Genomic DNA, 13746 nt, shown 5'->3' with positions numbered 1-13746 from the left:
TCCTTGAGAATTTTACGGGTATAATTTCTTATAAATAGGCATGACTTTTCAATGGAAGAAGGAACAATCATGTTCAGAGAAAATCAACTTTTATATTGGCTTTGTTTTAGTTTTAAAAGTTATTTCTTTTTTTTGAGCAAATAGAATATATATATATATATATATATATTAAAGGTTAAGGAACATGCATTACATGTGATTCGTAGTTAGTGTCACATAGGACACTTTGATTACCTAAGCTTGCTAAAGTATTACAAGCATCATAGGATAAAAGTTTTTCAAAAACATATTGTTCTAGTACATCATGTTCTACTAGGATTTTAACATCTGCTGGAGGATCAACAAAAACTTTCTTCTTCTTCTTCATGGCATTAGCAATTCTCATCTGTGCCAGTTGGTGAGCTATCTTATTCCCTTGCCGGAACTTGTGCTGGAGGATGACCTGCTTTTGTTGGTGCATTAACAACCTGCATTTATTGATAGTGTTAGCATACAAATTATTTCCTTGTTGGATTGACATGATTGCCTCCGTGGAATCTGTTTCAATTTGTAGTGGAAACAACCCCCAACCAAGGGATGTTTTTAGTCCTTCTAGTAGGGCTTTGATCTCAGCTTGTAGACTACCGTTTGCATGTGCAGATTTGTTATAGCCCACAATCCAGTGGCCCTTAGCATTCCTGATTACGCCACCTAGACCACAAATTTGCATGTTTTTGTGGAAACTAGCATCGATGTTTAATTTAAACCATCCCATTTGGAGGTTTATGCCATCTAACCTTGATATGGAGCTTTGGAGACGGAATCACATTTTTCAGTTAAGAGGCGAAATTCAATAGCTCTATCCATGATGAGATTAATGTTTATAGGAAAATTAGTATTGTTCCGGTTGTTGCTATACCTATTAATCCAAATATGTCAAATAACAAAAGGAAAGAAGAGATTCCAATTTAAAAAAAAAAATTGTTGAGGGGGTAGTTAAAATTCTTTAATTGGATTAACCAGTGATCACCATCGTCTTTATAAAAATTTTGTCATCCAAGGGTGTCCCAAAGATGTTTGCTTGCTTGGAACTTAAAGAAGATATGAGTTATAGATTCATCTATATGATTTCTACATATAAGACAGTGAGGGTCTATATTAAGACCAATTTTGCCAGATATTATCTACAATGAATTCTATTGTGAAGACATTGCCAAAGGAAGAATTTAATTTTTTTAGGGCACGTCAAGTCCCAAATCCAATTAAAATCAATATCCTTGCCCTCATTAGTGTTAATTAAAGAATAGCAAGTTTTGCTTGTAAAGAAGCCTTTTGTATTTAGGGACCAAATAGGGATATCACTATTAGAACTTTTAACAGGGATTTTGACCTTTGATATGGAGTCCTTGATATCATCCGGGAGATTGAGGGATATATTGGCAAAGTGCCAATTCTTGCCATCAAAGATGTCTCTTATTTTTAGAGAATAGTCATATTTTAATAAAGGGCCTTCTATTGTATTTCTAAGGCTTCCCAAGTTAGGGATCCAATTGGTCTCCCAAATATTCATGTTTGAATGGTGATGAAGTTGCCAAGTGATACCTTTGGAACATAGTTCCCATCTCTTTTGAATACTATTCCATATAAAAGAAGTATTTCTAGTGTTATAGTTGTTGGCATAGGCAGTAATCATGAGATAAGCCCAAGGGTGGTAGGTTTTGTAATGACTCTTCAGGCCAGGTTAGCAAGGTTACAAATATTTTTATCCTTGGCTTTATGGAGTCCCAGACCTCCAATGCTTTTAGGTTTGCAAATGGTCGACCAATTAATGAGGTGAATTTTTCGCTTCTCATTAGTAGTACCCCATATGAAATCCCTTTCAACTTTGTCAATTTTATTAAGAATGTTCATAGGGAGGAGGGTAAATTGCATGTAGTGGTTAGGAGTTGAGTTTAGACAGGAAAGAGAGAGAGTTGTCCGGCCTGCTATATTTAAAAATTTTATTTTCCAAGCCGTTAATTTGACTCTCATTTTGTCAATAATGAATTGATAATCTTTTGGTCTAGAGTGCTTGTTTAGGATAGAAAAGTCTAGATAAGTACCAAAGAAATCACGTTTTTTAATATTCAGAATATTGGTAATTTCATTAATAAAATTTTGAGGACAATTTGTGGAGAAGATAATTTTTGACTTGGAGGTGTTAATACATTGCCCTGAGAGATTACAAAAGAGGTCTAAGCCTTTTTGAATTGTATGGCTTGATTTTATATTGGATCTGGCCATTAATGTGAGATCGTCAGCAAAGAAAAGATGAAAGAATTTGGGGCCTTTTTTCCTATGGTAATTGGATCCCAATTCCTAACATTTACTTGATGATTTATATAACGTGACAACATTTCTAGGCAGAGAATGAAGGCATATGGTGATATAGGATCACCTTGCATGATTCCTTGGCTAGGTTTAAAAAAGGTAGTAATAGAGCCATTTACTAGAACAACTATAGAACTAGTTGAGATGCAATTTAAGAGGAGTTTCTTAAATTTTGGAGGGAAATTGAAGTAGGTTAATGTATGATGTACAAAAGACCACTCTAAACGATCAAAAGCTTTTTCAAGGTCAATTTTTAGGAGCATATGACCTTGTTTCCCTTTTAACTTATGGATTTTTGAAACAAGTTCCTGTATGATAATAGCATTATCCGAAGCCTTTCTATTTTTTATAAAGCTAGCTTGGCAAGGGCTAATAAGTTGGTCAAGGAAAGGTTTGAGGCGGTTTGCAAGGATTTTTGTGATTACTTTATATATGGTGTTGCAAAGGCCAATAGGTCTAAAATTTTTGATGTTATTGGCATTTGGTATTTTTGGAATTAGGCAAAGGTAAGTTTTGTTAAGTTCAGGGGGGATCTCTTGGGTTCTAAAAATGTCATGGAACAAGTTTGTTACAGAGGATCCTATTATATCCCAATACCTTTGAAAAAAGAACTGATGGAGGTCATCTGGTCCAGGCGCTTTAAAAGGTTTAAAAGAGAAAATGGCCTTTTTGATCTCAATACTAAGTAAGGGATTATCTAGACCATTGAGGTTTAAGGAGTTTTGAGAGTTATTTTTTAATGGGCTAACCCTACTAGAATTTTTGTGAGTAGTGGTAAAAATAGTAGTGAAATAGTTACAAACATGAGAGGTGACTAGATGAGGATCGTTAATCCAATTTCCTGCTTCGTCTTTCAAGAAATTGATCTTATTCCTTCTTTTTCTATCGGTGGCCGAAATGTGGAAAAATTTGGTATTTGCATCTCCCTCGTTTAGCCACATAACCCTTGACCTTAATTTCCAATAGTCCTCTTCTATTTTTAGAAGATCATTGTAGTCTTTTTTTAGGTTTGTTTTTAGGGTTTGGAGGAAATTACTATAAGGGTAATGTTTGGAATTTTGAATACCTTGAAGCCGGGCTAGAATTTTCCTTTTTTTCCCCACTATATCCCCAAAAGTTTGATGCTTCCAAACCTTGACTTTTTCTATGAACATATTGCTAGCCCTATTATAGTTATTGTTTGTCCAATTATCTTGGACTAGGGTCTTGAAACCAGGATATTTACACCAGTAGGTCTCAAGTCGAAAAAGGAGGCTTGTATTGAAAATTATTTTTAGGGATTAATTCTACTAAAATGGGGTTGTGATCCGAATGAGTTTTAGGCAGGTGTATAATAGAACTCTTAGGAAATAGATTAATCCACTCCTCATTTCCTAACACTTTATCCAACCTTTCCATAATCAAACCCCTATTCTTATGCCTATGGTTCGACCATGTATATTTACACCCTTTATATCCTAAATCAATTAAGTTACAATTGTTAACCTTGGACCAAAGATATTTCGCCCTACTGTCCTTTATACTATTGCCACCAAATTTTTCGTTTGAGCAGAAAACATCATTGAAATCTCCCCCTAATAACCAAGGACCATTGTAATTTTTGCTAATGCTCTCAATATTATCCCACATCTTATTCCTATTGAGCATGTCTGTACTAGCATAAATAGCACTAAAAAGCCAGTTTTTACTTATAGGAGTTACTTCAATCGTAGTATGAATCTCTTGATCCCTTCGAACAAAGTTTTGAATAGTGACAACTTCATGATTGTACAAGAGCACTATCCCACCTGCCTGCCTTCAGCTGGCACTTCTATAAACTCAGTAAAGCCATAATCATCCAGCAGCTCCATGTAATTCCCCATCCTAGTTTCTAACAAAGCCACCATGCAGGGTCTATGTGTGTCTACTATTTTCCTGAAGTTCCTCCTAAAGTTGTCATTGTTCCCTCCCCTTATGTTCCAAATGATAATATTAGTAGGTCGATTCATGGAGATATTAAGGTTTGAGTTGGCCGGATTCCCATTCTCCCTCACTTCCCCTGGTACTGGGTCTCTCCTCAATGATGGAACTAGGATCATGGCTCTGTTTCCCACAGTTGGATCCTGTGGAGGTCTTATGTCCATCGAGCATTTGTATAATGCTAGTGGGAAACTGAGAACACGCCTCTTCTCTTGCCTCTCCGTAGAGAAACACTTTTACTCCATCGAGACTTGAGATTTCTCGGACTCTTTCTAAGATTAGGTTTATGAGTTCCTCCTCCTCTTCCATTTCTGCCTCTATTGGATCTGGTGCATGTACTTGATTGTGGAGAGGAGAGGGAGGTTGTTGATGAGGTTGTGGTACTTGTGGCTCTTAGACTGGTTGAGGTTGTTCCCATGGAAGGAATATGGTATTCAGTTGAGATAAATTCTCTGGCATGAAGAAAGGCATGTCTAGGAGTGCATTTTGTGGGTAAATCGAATTGAAATGTGGAGGAAGGTTCCACTGGTTTCTCATTGCATGAACCAGTTGGGATTCACTGATGGTGCTAAGGATTGAAGGATGTTGTTGAGTCATGCCTGATTGAGGTAGTTGTTCATGGCCAACCTCATGCCTTCTGTCACTAACTGGGCTAGGTACTGAGTGTCGTAAAGGATGATGATCGAGTCCTGGCCATTTATCGGACGTTGAACGAGCATGCATGGCCCATCAAGCCCATCTCCATCCATGACACAGGTTGATAGTTTTGAGCTTGTGGTGGTTGAACATAAATTATTTGAGGATTTGCTGGTTGAGGGTGTAAAGGTGGAAGGTTTTCCATGGTAATTCTATTTTGGCAAAGTATTTGGAGAAGTCTTTGTCTCCTCCTTAGAGATGATGGTATGCTGGGCATTGTTACCCGTGTTCTGTGAACTTAAGTACTCTAACTTAGGCGTGAGGGAGGGGCTATTGGGTATATGGGAGGGATTGGTTGATAGGGTAATGATTGGGGAGTCTTTTTGCATGTCGTTTGAGTCCCCAAGAGTGAATTTTATAGGTTGATTTCCTATATCCTTTGCATGCTTTGGGTTGACAGACATTTGGCTTGTTTTTTTCTTTTTCTTTTGCCACTTGGATGACATGCTTAGGCCGTTGGGGATAATCAGATCCTGGTGAAGGATCTTGCTTGAGGTTTTGGGTAATAGTAGGATTATTACTAATTTGCATATTAGGAAGGTTAGTAATAGAAGCATCCTTGTGATTTTTAATAGGGGCATTAAAGTCATTTTGGTGGTAATCTTGCATGGCCACCTTATCAAAGTGATTAGTAGGATTAGTAAGGGAAGACACGTTCATGTCCAGCATGTCAATGTCTTTGTTTGTTAGTGACATTTGTTCAATTGCATGGCAATCATTAGAATTTTCTTTTTGATTTTTTTCTCTTTTGGTGGTTTCTTCCAAAACCAGTGGCTCTTCAGTTAGGAGAGAAAAGTTATTTTTTATTGTCAAATTATTTTGATCACCAACCATAGTGGTCGAAGATTGAGGATTGTGAGTGTGTGATGAAGGAGTAGCATTTTTGTGGTCTTTAGATTTGTATTGTAAAATTTGAGTATCTAAATACTTACCGGTGTTGGCATTGAATAATTTGACAGAGATACCTGGGCCATTTGATTTTTTGATCGGATTAGCATTGAGGTGCTTTTGAGTACCTTTTGCACCTTGTTGTCTTCCTTTGGAAAAGGAAACTGTTTTCCATTCTTCTTGTTCCTCTGCATTTGTAATTGGTGATATCTCCCTGCTTGGTTCTTCATTGTCCCTACTTTTGTGAATAATAAAGGAGCATTATTTTGTTATGTGACCCAGTCGTCCACAATTTTTGCAAAGAAAATTTTCACCTTTATAGTGTATTACTTGTTTGTGGTGGCCAACATAGATGAAAGGTTGGACTGGGACTTCCAACGGGAGTTCCATACATAATCTTGCATAACGACCTCTCAAGGTGGTTGATGTACAAACATCTATTTTTAATAGCCGGCCAATTGCATTACCAATTTTTTCTAGAATTTTTCCATCGTAAAATTCTGTAGGCAATTGGGGAAGTCTAATCCATACTACTGAATTTGTGACTTTCTCTTGGTGGAAACAAAGTTTGGCTTCCATCTTATGATGGAGAGAAAGTGTCCGTTAATGAACCAAGGGCCTTGATGTATTGCTTTATCCCTATTTTTCTTTTTCTTGAATTTAATGATGTAGTAGTCTTCTCCGAGGACGATCAATTAAAAACCTTCCGTTGGTCTCCATAATTCTTGAATTTTTTTCTTTAGATAGTAGTGTAACATTCGTTTGCCCACTAGCTTCACAATGATGGAATTTATCCATGGCTCATAAATCTTACCTTCTCTTCCTCAGAGAGTGATGAACTTGATGCCCTTTGAATGCATTAACGTTGATTGATCAACTATTTGTTCTTTTGAGTCCATACTTTGGAAGTCCATGTTTGGTTGATTTTCAATTGGAGTGAAGAGTAAAGGGTTTGAAGTGATTAGCATTTCTTTGAAGCTTGGTTTGATCATGTCTTGATCAATGTCTGGGAGTTTGGATGGTATTGTATGTTGTTGCGCATATGGTTCGGGATCCATTTCCCAGAGAGAAACTCCTACCTAAATGAGGAATCAAAGTTTTTTCTTTTATTGTAGGATAGTTTTTTTCTAATCTTTTCTCCATAATGGTTGGGATACTAGATGAAGCTATAAAAGTATTATAACAATTATTTAATTTTATTATCTTCTTATGTTGAGATTTTCTCTTTATCATCTTTATACAATAAGGTATTTAATGTAGATTATATCTATTATTTGATATAATTATAACCACTTACCAAAATCTTTATCTTGTTATTTCATTTCTTATTCGGGAGAAAAGAAAGATTAGACAAGTTTATTGATTTAGCAAAGTCTAATCGAAAGAGGTTTTCTCACTTGGTACACTCAACTAAGATAATTCATGTTTGAAGCTATTACTTTAAATAATTAGCTATACTAATTGAAAGAGGTGTTATTAGTCAATATTGTTTAATGTCACTAACTATCAATATATTGATAACACTAAGCGCGAATGATACTATATATATATATATATATATATATATATATATGTGTGTGTGTGTGTGTGTGTGTGTGTGTGTGTGTGTGTGTGGAGTTATTGTCTTAGAAATAAAAAATCATTCTTTAAACAAGGTCTCTGTTTAACTATTAATCAATTAAATAAACTAATCGAAAGATGTGTTATTAATTGGATACTTGTATGTGATTTGGTTGAATTAGAAATAAGCGATCATTTAATTACACAGATAATACAAATTTGTCGCCTAGGTGATTTCAATTTTGTGGGACGATATGTTAAGCTTTACTATAATTTGATAAAGTATGAGCATAAAATAATATACATTTAAAGCTCGTCGGTTTTTATTTAAACTATCAAGAATAAATGTGTGATTCACAATATTCATCCAAATATCTTTGAGGGAGTAATTCAATATTTCATATTTTTAGAATGTAGTAGTGCAACAACTAATTTTTAGTGGCTTGACCTTGTTATAACATTTCACCTGTGTATATAAATGCATGCCTCTCCAATAATGGGTCTGAAATATATAGAAAAAAGATATTAGGGTAACTTCTAATCATTCGTCTATCTGTATATTTGTGCATATTTTAATATTTTTCAATTAAGATTAGATTGCTCCAATTTTAGTCCAGCATACGTTAACATCGACAATAATTTGGACTATCTTGTCTTAAATTAAATTAAGTTATGTGCTTCTCTTGATAGGTATCTTCTTCTTTTTTTCTTTTTCTTTTTTGTAATTTTTTTAAGTACTACAACCCCCATCCATTTTAAATTTCATTTTACTAAAACTATAGATGATAAAAAATATCAACGATACTGTTTGACTCAAAAGATATTGAAATCATTTTGAACAAATCAATCAAAGATGAAGGGGTAAATCCTAGTCAAACTTAGTTAAATCCAGATCGAAAGGTTTAATAATGATGATTGCATGAGCGACGAAGGAAATATCGATAATCTTATTAAGATTTAACATCACTTGATGAGAAGAGAGAATTCCAATTGTTTTTTTCCTCTTAGGATATAGGAGCGGAGCTTTTTTTCTGATTTCCCTTCTCCGGGAATTCTCCCCCCCCCCCTATTGAGAGCCTTCCATGGCTATATATAGTCGAAATCCATTTACCCTCAATGTGACTTGCCGTGTTTTGGTCAATGGTGCATTCTGGTCGTAGCTTTAGGCGTTGCTCTTTTCGATTTGTCGGGTATCTCGGAGGAGAAATGGAATGGACTCTGTTGACTTTCACTACCTGATTGCTAAAAATGGGGTCGTGGGCAACCTGGTCGTGGTGGTCAGATTTTGACCAATACAGTTAGTCCCTCCATCTGTCGAGGTCATCCTTTGTCGGGCTCGACAGACGGATCATGTTTGTAGCGAAGTCGATAGAAATTTGACCTCCAACTTCCCATTCCTTAGTCTCATTATGTGGATTTTTTTTGACGGAGTGGAGGTGTTCTTTCGATACTCATGGACCGTTGCGATGGTTTCGGAATCGAAATGCCGGTTGGCACTGCAGCATTGGTTCGTGGTTGCCACCATTATGGCACACGTTTCTGGGAAACTGAAACGTTTCGTGCCCTATCATATTCAAATGGCGACTCATGGGTTTCGTGCTCGGGGAATTTATGTCCCTTATAAATAGGGGAACTTGTCATTTGATTGATTCACTTCAACATTTTTGTGAGAGAATTCTTCAGATATTGCTTTTTCTGATACCTTGAATTTTTGCTTACCTTCTTGCTCTCTAAAACTTTTCGTCTCTTCTTCTTATTACTTCTCTTGGCGAGTTTTCTGCTAAAAATGGCCAGCGATTCTTCTTGCGATGATCTTCCTGCCGCTAATCCGGTACCAGAGGGCCCTGTTCAGATCACCGGAGAGGCGGATGCGGTGGAGGATGAGGAGGTTCCTCGGTGGATGAGATTCTGCCTCACCCCGGGAGGGATTCGACTGACTTTAGTTTCAGTGGTGGAGCGGAGTGGGAACCCGTCGCTTCCATTGTTAGAGAAAGTGGGATTGTAGATTTGAGGGAATGGAATCCCTAATTATGTCGAGATACGGCCGACGGAGAGGGATGACAGAGTTCACTTTGACTGTCTCGGGTATTGCGTGTTCTACGCCTACCCCTTCATTGTAGGGTACACACTTCCTCTTCCCATGTTGGTGGTAGATTTTTGCCGTTACTACGAAGTATGCCCCACTCAGCTTTCGCCTTATTTATACAAGTTGTTTCTTATGATGCTCAAGTATACGGAACTTGCCGATCGTGAGGTCACTTTGGGCCATATGCTTAGCATTTTTGCTCCTCAACTAATTCGAGGTACGATGATTCACGCACGTCCTCGGGAGTCGAGGGGTCTGGTGGTGAAGATGGATGACAGAACCAATCGTCGTTTTTATGAGAATTACTTTTATGTGCAGACCGAGCAAATTGTGGCAGACCCGATGGGATTACCCGAGAGATGGAACTTCGCACGTAAGTTTGCGTCTTTAATTAATGAAATGTTTGACCATTTTCTGCGGATGCTAAACCGTCTCGTCTTTTGCAGCTGAGAGATTGCCCTTGCCGCCTGTCAAAGGGATTCGTGAATGGGTAGGGGCCATTCTTCCCCATACAGTGGGAGTTCACACATGGTCGACCTTTCACGAGAGGTTCCGACGCATGCCTCTTATAGGTGAGATGACGCCTTCATCTACAGTTCTTTCTTTTTTCTTTGTTGTTTAGTCTCTTATATATCGTTTGTCGTTACCAGGGAGGGTGCGGAGAGCAAGGTCCCCTCAGCTAGCTTTTCGTCAGTCGGCCGCATCCGCTCGCCTTGTCGCCGTATCCACCGTACGCCCTTCGTCAAGGGCTATTTTGGTTGAGTCTGCGGCCTTGGTTACTCCAGCAAGGGCCGCTTTTCAGGACGAGGTCCTGACCAATGTTGTCCGTCGACTGGAGAGGAAGAGGGGCCGTCGAAAAGATGAAGAGTGGAGTTCGAAACGGCGCCCCCAATAGTGATTCGCCTGGATGACTCTCCCTCGACGGGCTCTAGAGAAGGTGCTATTGCGGCTCCTCCCACAGAGGCAGAGCAAATTGTTGAAGTTGTTAGCGCCCGTGACCAGCGATCAGAAACTCCAGCCGTCGTCTTGGCTCAACCAGAAATCCCTGTTGTTATTAATTATCAACATCTTGCAGTGGTAGAGAACCAGACCCCTAGCGCCGCTGCTGTGACTTCGGACGTGCCTTCATCTTCTGCAGCGGGTCGTGCTCCTCCTTCGGCAGCGGAAAGGGGAAAGGGCGTGATGGTTGACGAGTATGAATCCGAGTTAGACCTGGATCCCGATGATGTCAGGATGTTTGAGGAGGGCCTTACTCACTCGTTAGTTAATGCGGAGGGCTCGACCCGTATTCTTCAGATCCCTTCAGGCGTTAACCTTTTGGCGGAACGGGAGGATCCATAACCTTTTGGCGGAAGGGGAGGATTCAGTGCTGCAATTCAGCCTGTTATGCTCAGAAGCTGAGAATGAGTTCCTTCAGGATGTCCCCGATGCTGAGTTGAGGGACGAGGTGGCTGTCATGGGCTTAAGGGTATGTTGAGTTTTGTTTTTGCTTTACGCTTTCCCTCTTTTCGAAAGCACTAGTTTAACCATGTCTTTATGATTTCCAGACATACATGGTGGAAGTGGAAAGCATTCGCAGGGCTAACATTCGGGCAAGGTTTTTATTGAAGATGCTGGAGAAATACTGTCGTTACCGTGACAGATGTTGCGAGATGCATGAGCGGTTGAGGACGGATCCCCGTAATCGGGCTCTTGTTGGAGAAAAGGGACCAGGAGTTGATGAAGACAATCCGTAGCAAGAGCGAACTCGAGGAGCAACTACGCATTAAGGACGAGAATCTCGAGTTGGGTAGAGGGATCGCGGCGGAGTGTGAGCATTTGCAGGGCAAGTTGAGGTCAATGCGATCGGAGATGGACCAGAACTTGGTCAAGGTCGAAGCGATAAGCACGGAGTGGATAAGAAAATTGACCGTGATGGAGAGCAAAGTCATTGGTTTGGAGAACATCGAGAGAGCTTGATCTGAGGCTCTAGCGAGGGCAGCGGCCTTGGAGGACACCATCCGCGTACTCCAATCTGAACAGGAGTCGGAGAGAGCGATGGCTACCTTTAGGGAGGCGAGGCTCGAGGAGCGCATTGGAACGATTGATCAGGAGGCGTCGATTCTGGGAAATCAGGTCGCGGCCTTGGAGGGGAAAAATGCACGACTACAGGCCCAGGTTGAGTCGTCCTCTGCTGTTGTTCCTCACCAGATGCATGAGCTCTGGGTTTATGCTGAAGCCTAGCAGGACATATATAAGAGTTTGTGGGAAGCGGGCACCGTGGCCGAGGCTGCTTACGAATGGCGCGGGCAAAGAATCGTGAGACTGCATCAACTATGAATACGACGCGGCGATGCCCGAAGCCAATGGGGGTATGGATGATGATAATGGTGAACCTCGCGGAGACGGTGATGATTGTGGAGATGATGACGGAGGTGATGACGCCGAATGAAGAATGTTGTCCTTTGTTTTTATTTTTATTTCGTTTGTTGATTGTCGTATGTTCGTTCCTTATTCTTTTTTTTATTGGTTGGCCTGGGCCATTGTAAGGGTGATAGACTGCGTTGTGACATTGCATAAATAAAAAATTTCTTCTTCGCTATTTGCCTCGTACTTCACTTTTTATTCCAACTGTTCATGGCTTTGGTACAAGATAGAGGCTCGCCCGACGAGTCCCGATTTTTCTTTTCTTCCAGTGGTTGTCGACCCTTAACGATGTCATTTCGAATTTATCGAAATGTCAGCCTATGGCCGTTCGATCGGGGCTAAAACCCTTCTTTTATGACGAAGGCCCTTGGCCTTAAAGGGTATTATTTCGAACTTATCGAAATAATAGCTCGTCGTCGTTCGAGCAAGGTCGAACCTTTCTTTTGTTTGATGGCGAAGGCCCTTGGACTTAAAGGGTGTTATTTTGGACTTATCGAAATAACAGTCTGTCATCGTTCGAGCGAGGTTGAACCTTTCTTCTGTTTGATGGCGAAGGCCTTTGGCCTTAAAGGGTGTTATTTCGAACTTATTGAAATAACAACCCGTCATTGTTCGAGCGAGGTCGAACATTTCTTTTATTTGATGGCAAAGGCCATTGACCTTAAAGGGTGTTATTTTGAACTTATCGAAATAATAGCTCGTCGTCGTTCGAGCAAGGTCGAACCTTTCTTTTATTTAATGGCGAAGGCCCTTGGCCTTAAAGGGTGTTATTTCGACCTTATCGAAATAACAGCCCGTCCGAGCGAGGTCGAACCTTTCTTTTATTTGATGGAAAAGGCCCCTGGCCTTAAAGGGTGTTATTTCGAACTTATCGAAATAATAGCCCGTCGTTGTTCGAGCGAGGTCGAACTTTCTTTTATTTGATGGCGAAGGTCCTTGGCCTTAAAGGGTGTTATTTCGAACTTATCGAAATAACAGACCGTTGTTGTTCGAGCGAGGTCAAACTTTCTTTTATTTGATGGCGAAGGCCCTTGGCCTTAAAGGGTGTTATTTCGAACTTATCGAAATAACAGCCCATCGTTGTTCGAGCGAGTTCGAACCTTTCTTTTGTTTGATAGCGAAGGTCCTTGGCCTTAAAGGGTGTTGTTTCAAACTTATCGAAATAACAGCCTGTCGTTGTTCGAGCGAGATCGAACCTTTCTTTTATTTGATGGCGAAGGCCCTTGGCCTTAAAGGGTGTTATTTCAAACTTATCAAAATAACAACCCGTTGTTGTTCGAGCAAGGTCAAACCTTTCTTTTATTTGATGGCAAAGGCCCTTGGCCTTAAAGGGTGTTATTTCGAACTTATCGAAATAATAGCCCTTAGAGCGAGGTCGAATCTTTCTTTTATTTGATGGCGAAGGCCCTTGGACTTAAAGGGTGTTATTTCGAACTTATCGAAATAACAGCCCATCATTGTCCGAGCGAGGTCGAACCTTTCTTTTATTTGATGGCGAAGGCCCTGGGCCTTAAAGAGTGTTATTTCGAACTTATCGAAATAACAGACCGTTGTTGTTCGAGCGAGGTCGAACTTTCTTTTATTTGATGGCGAAGGCCCTTGGCCTTAAAGGGTGTTATTTCGAACTTATCGAAATAACAGCCCATCGTTGTTCGAGCGAGGTCAAACCTTTCTTTTATTTGATGGCGAAGGCCATTGGCCTCAAAGGATGTTATTTTGAACTTATCGAAATAACAGCCCGTCATCGTTCGAGCAAGGTCGAACCTTTCTTTTATTTGATGGCGAAGGTCATTGGCCTTAAA

Source organism: Nicotiana sylvestris, chromosome 9 (assembly GCF_000393655.2).
Source record: "Nicotiana sylvestris chromosome 9, ASM39365v2, whole genome shotgun sequence".
Taxonomy (NCBI): domain Eukaryota; kingdom Viridiplantae; phylum Streptophyta; class Magnoliopsida; order Solanales; family Solanaceae; genus Nicotiana; species Nicotiana sylvestris.
The sequence above is the reverse complement of the archived record's forward strand: the minus strand, read 5'-3'. Positions refer to the sequence as shown.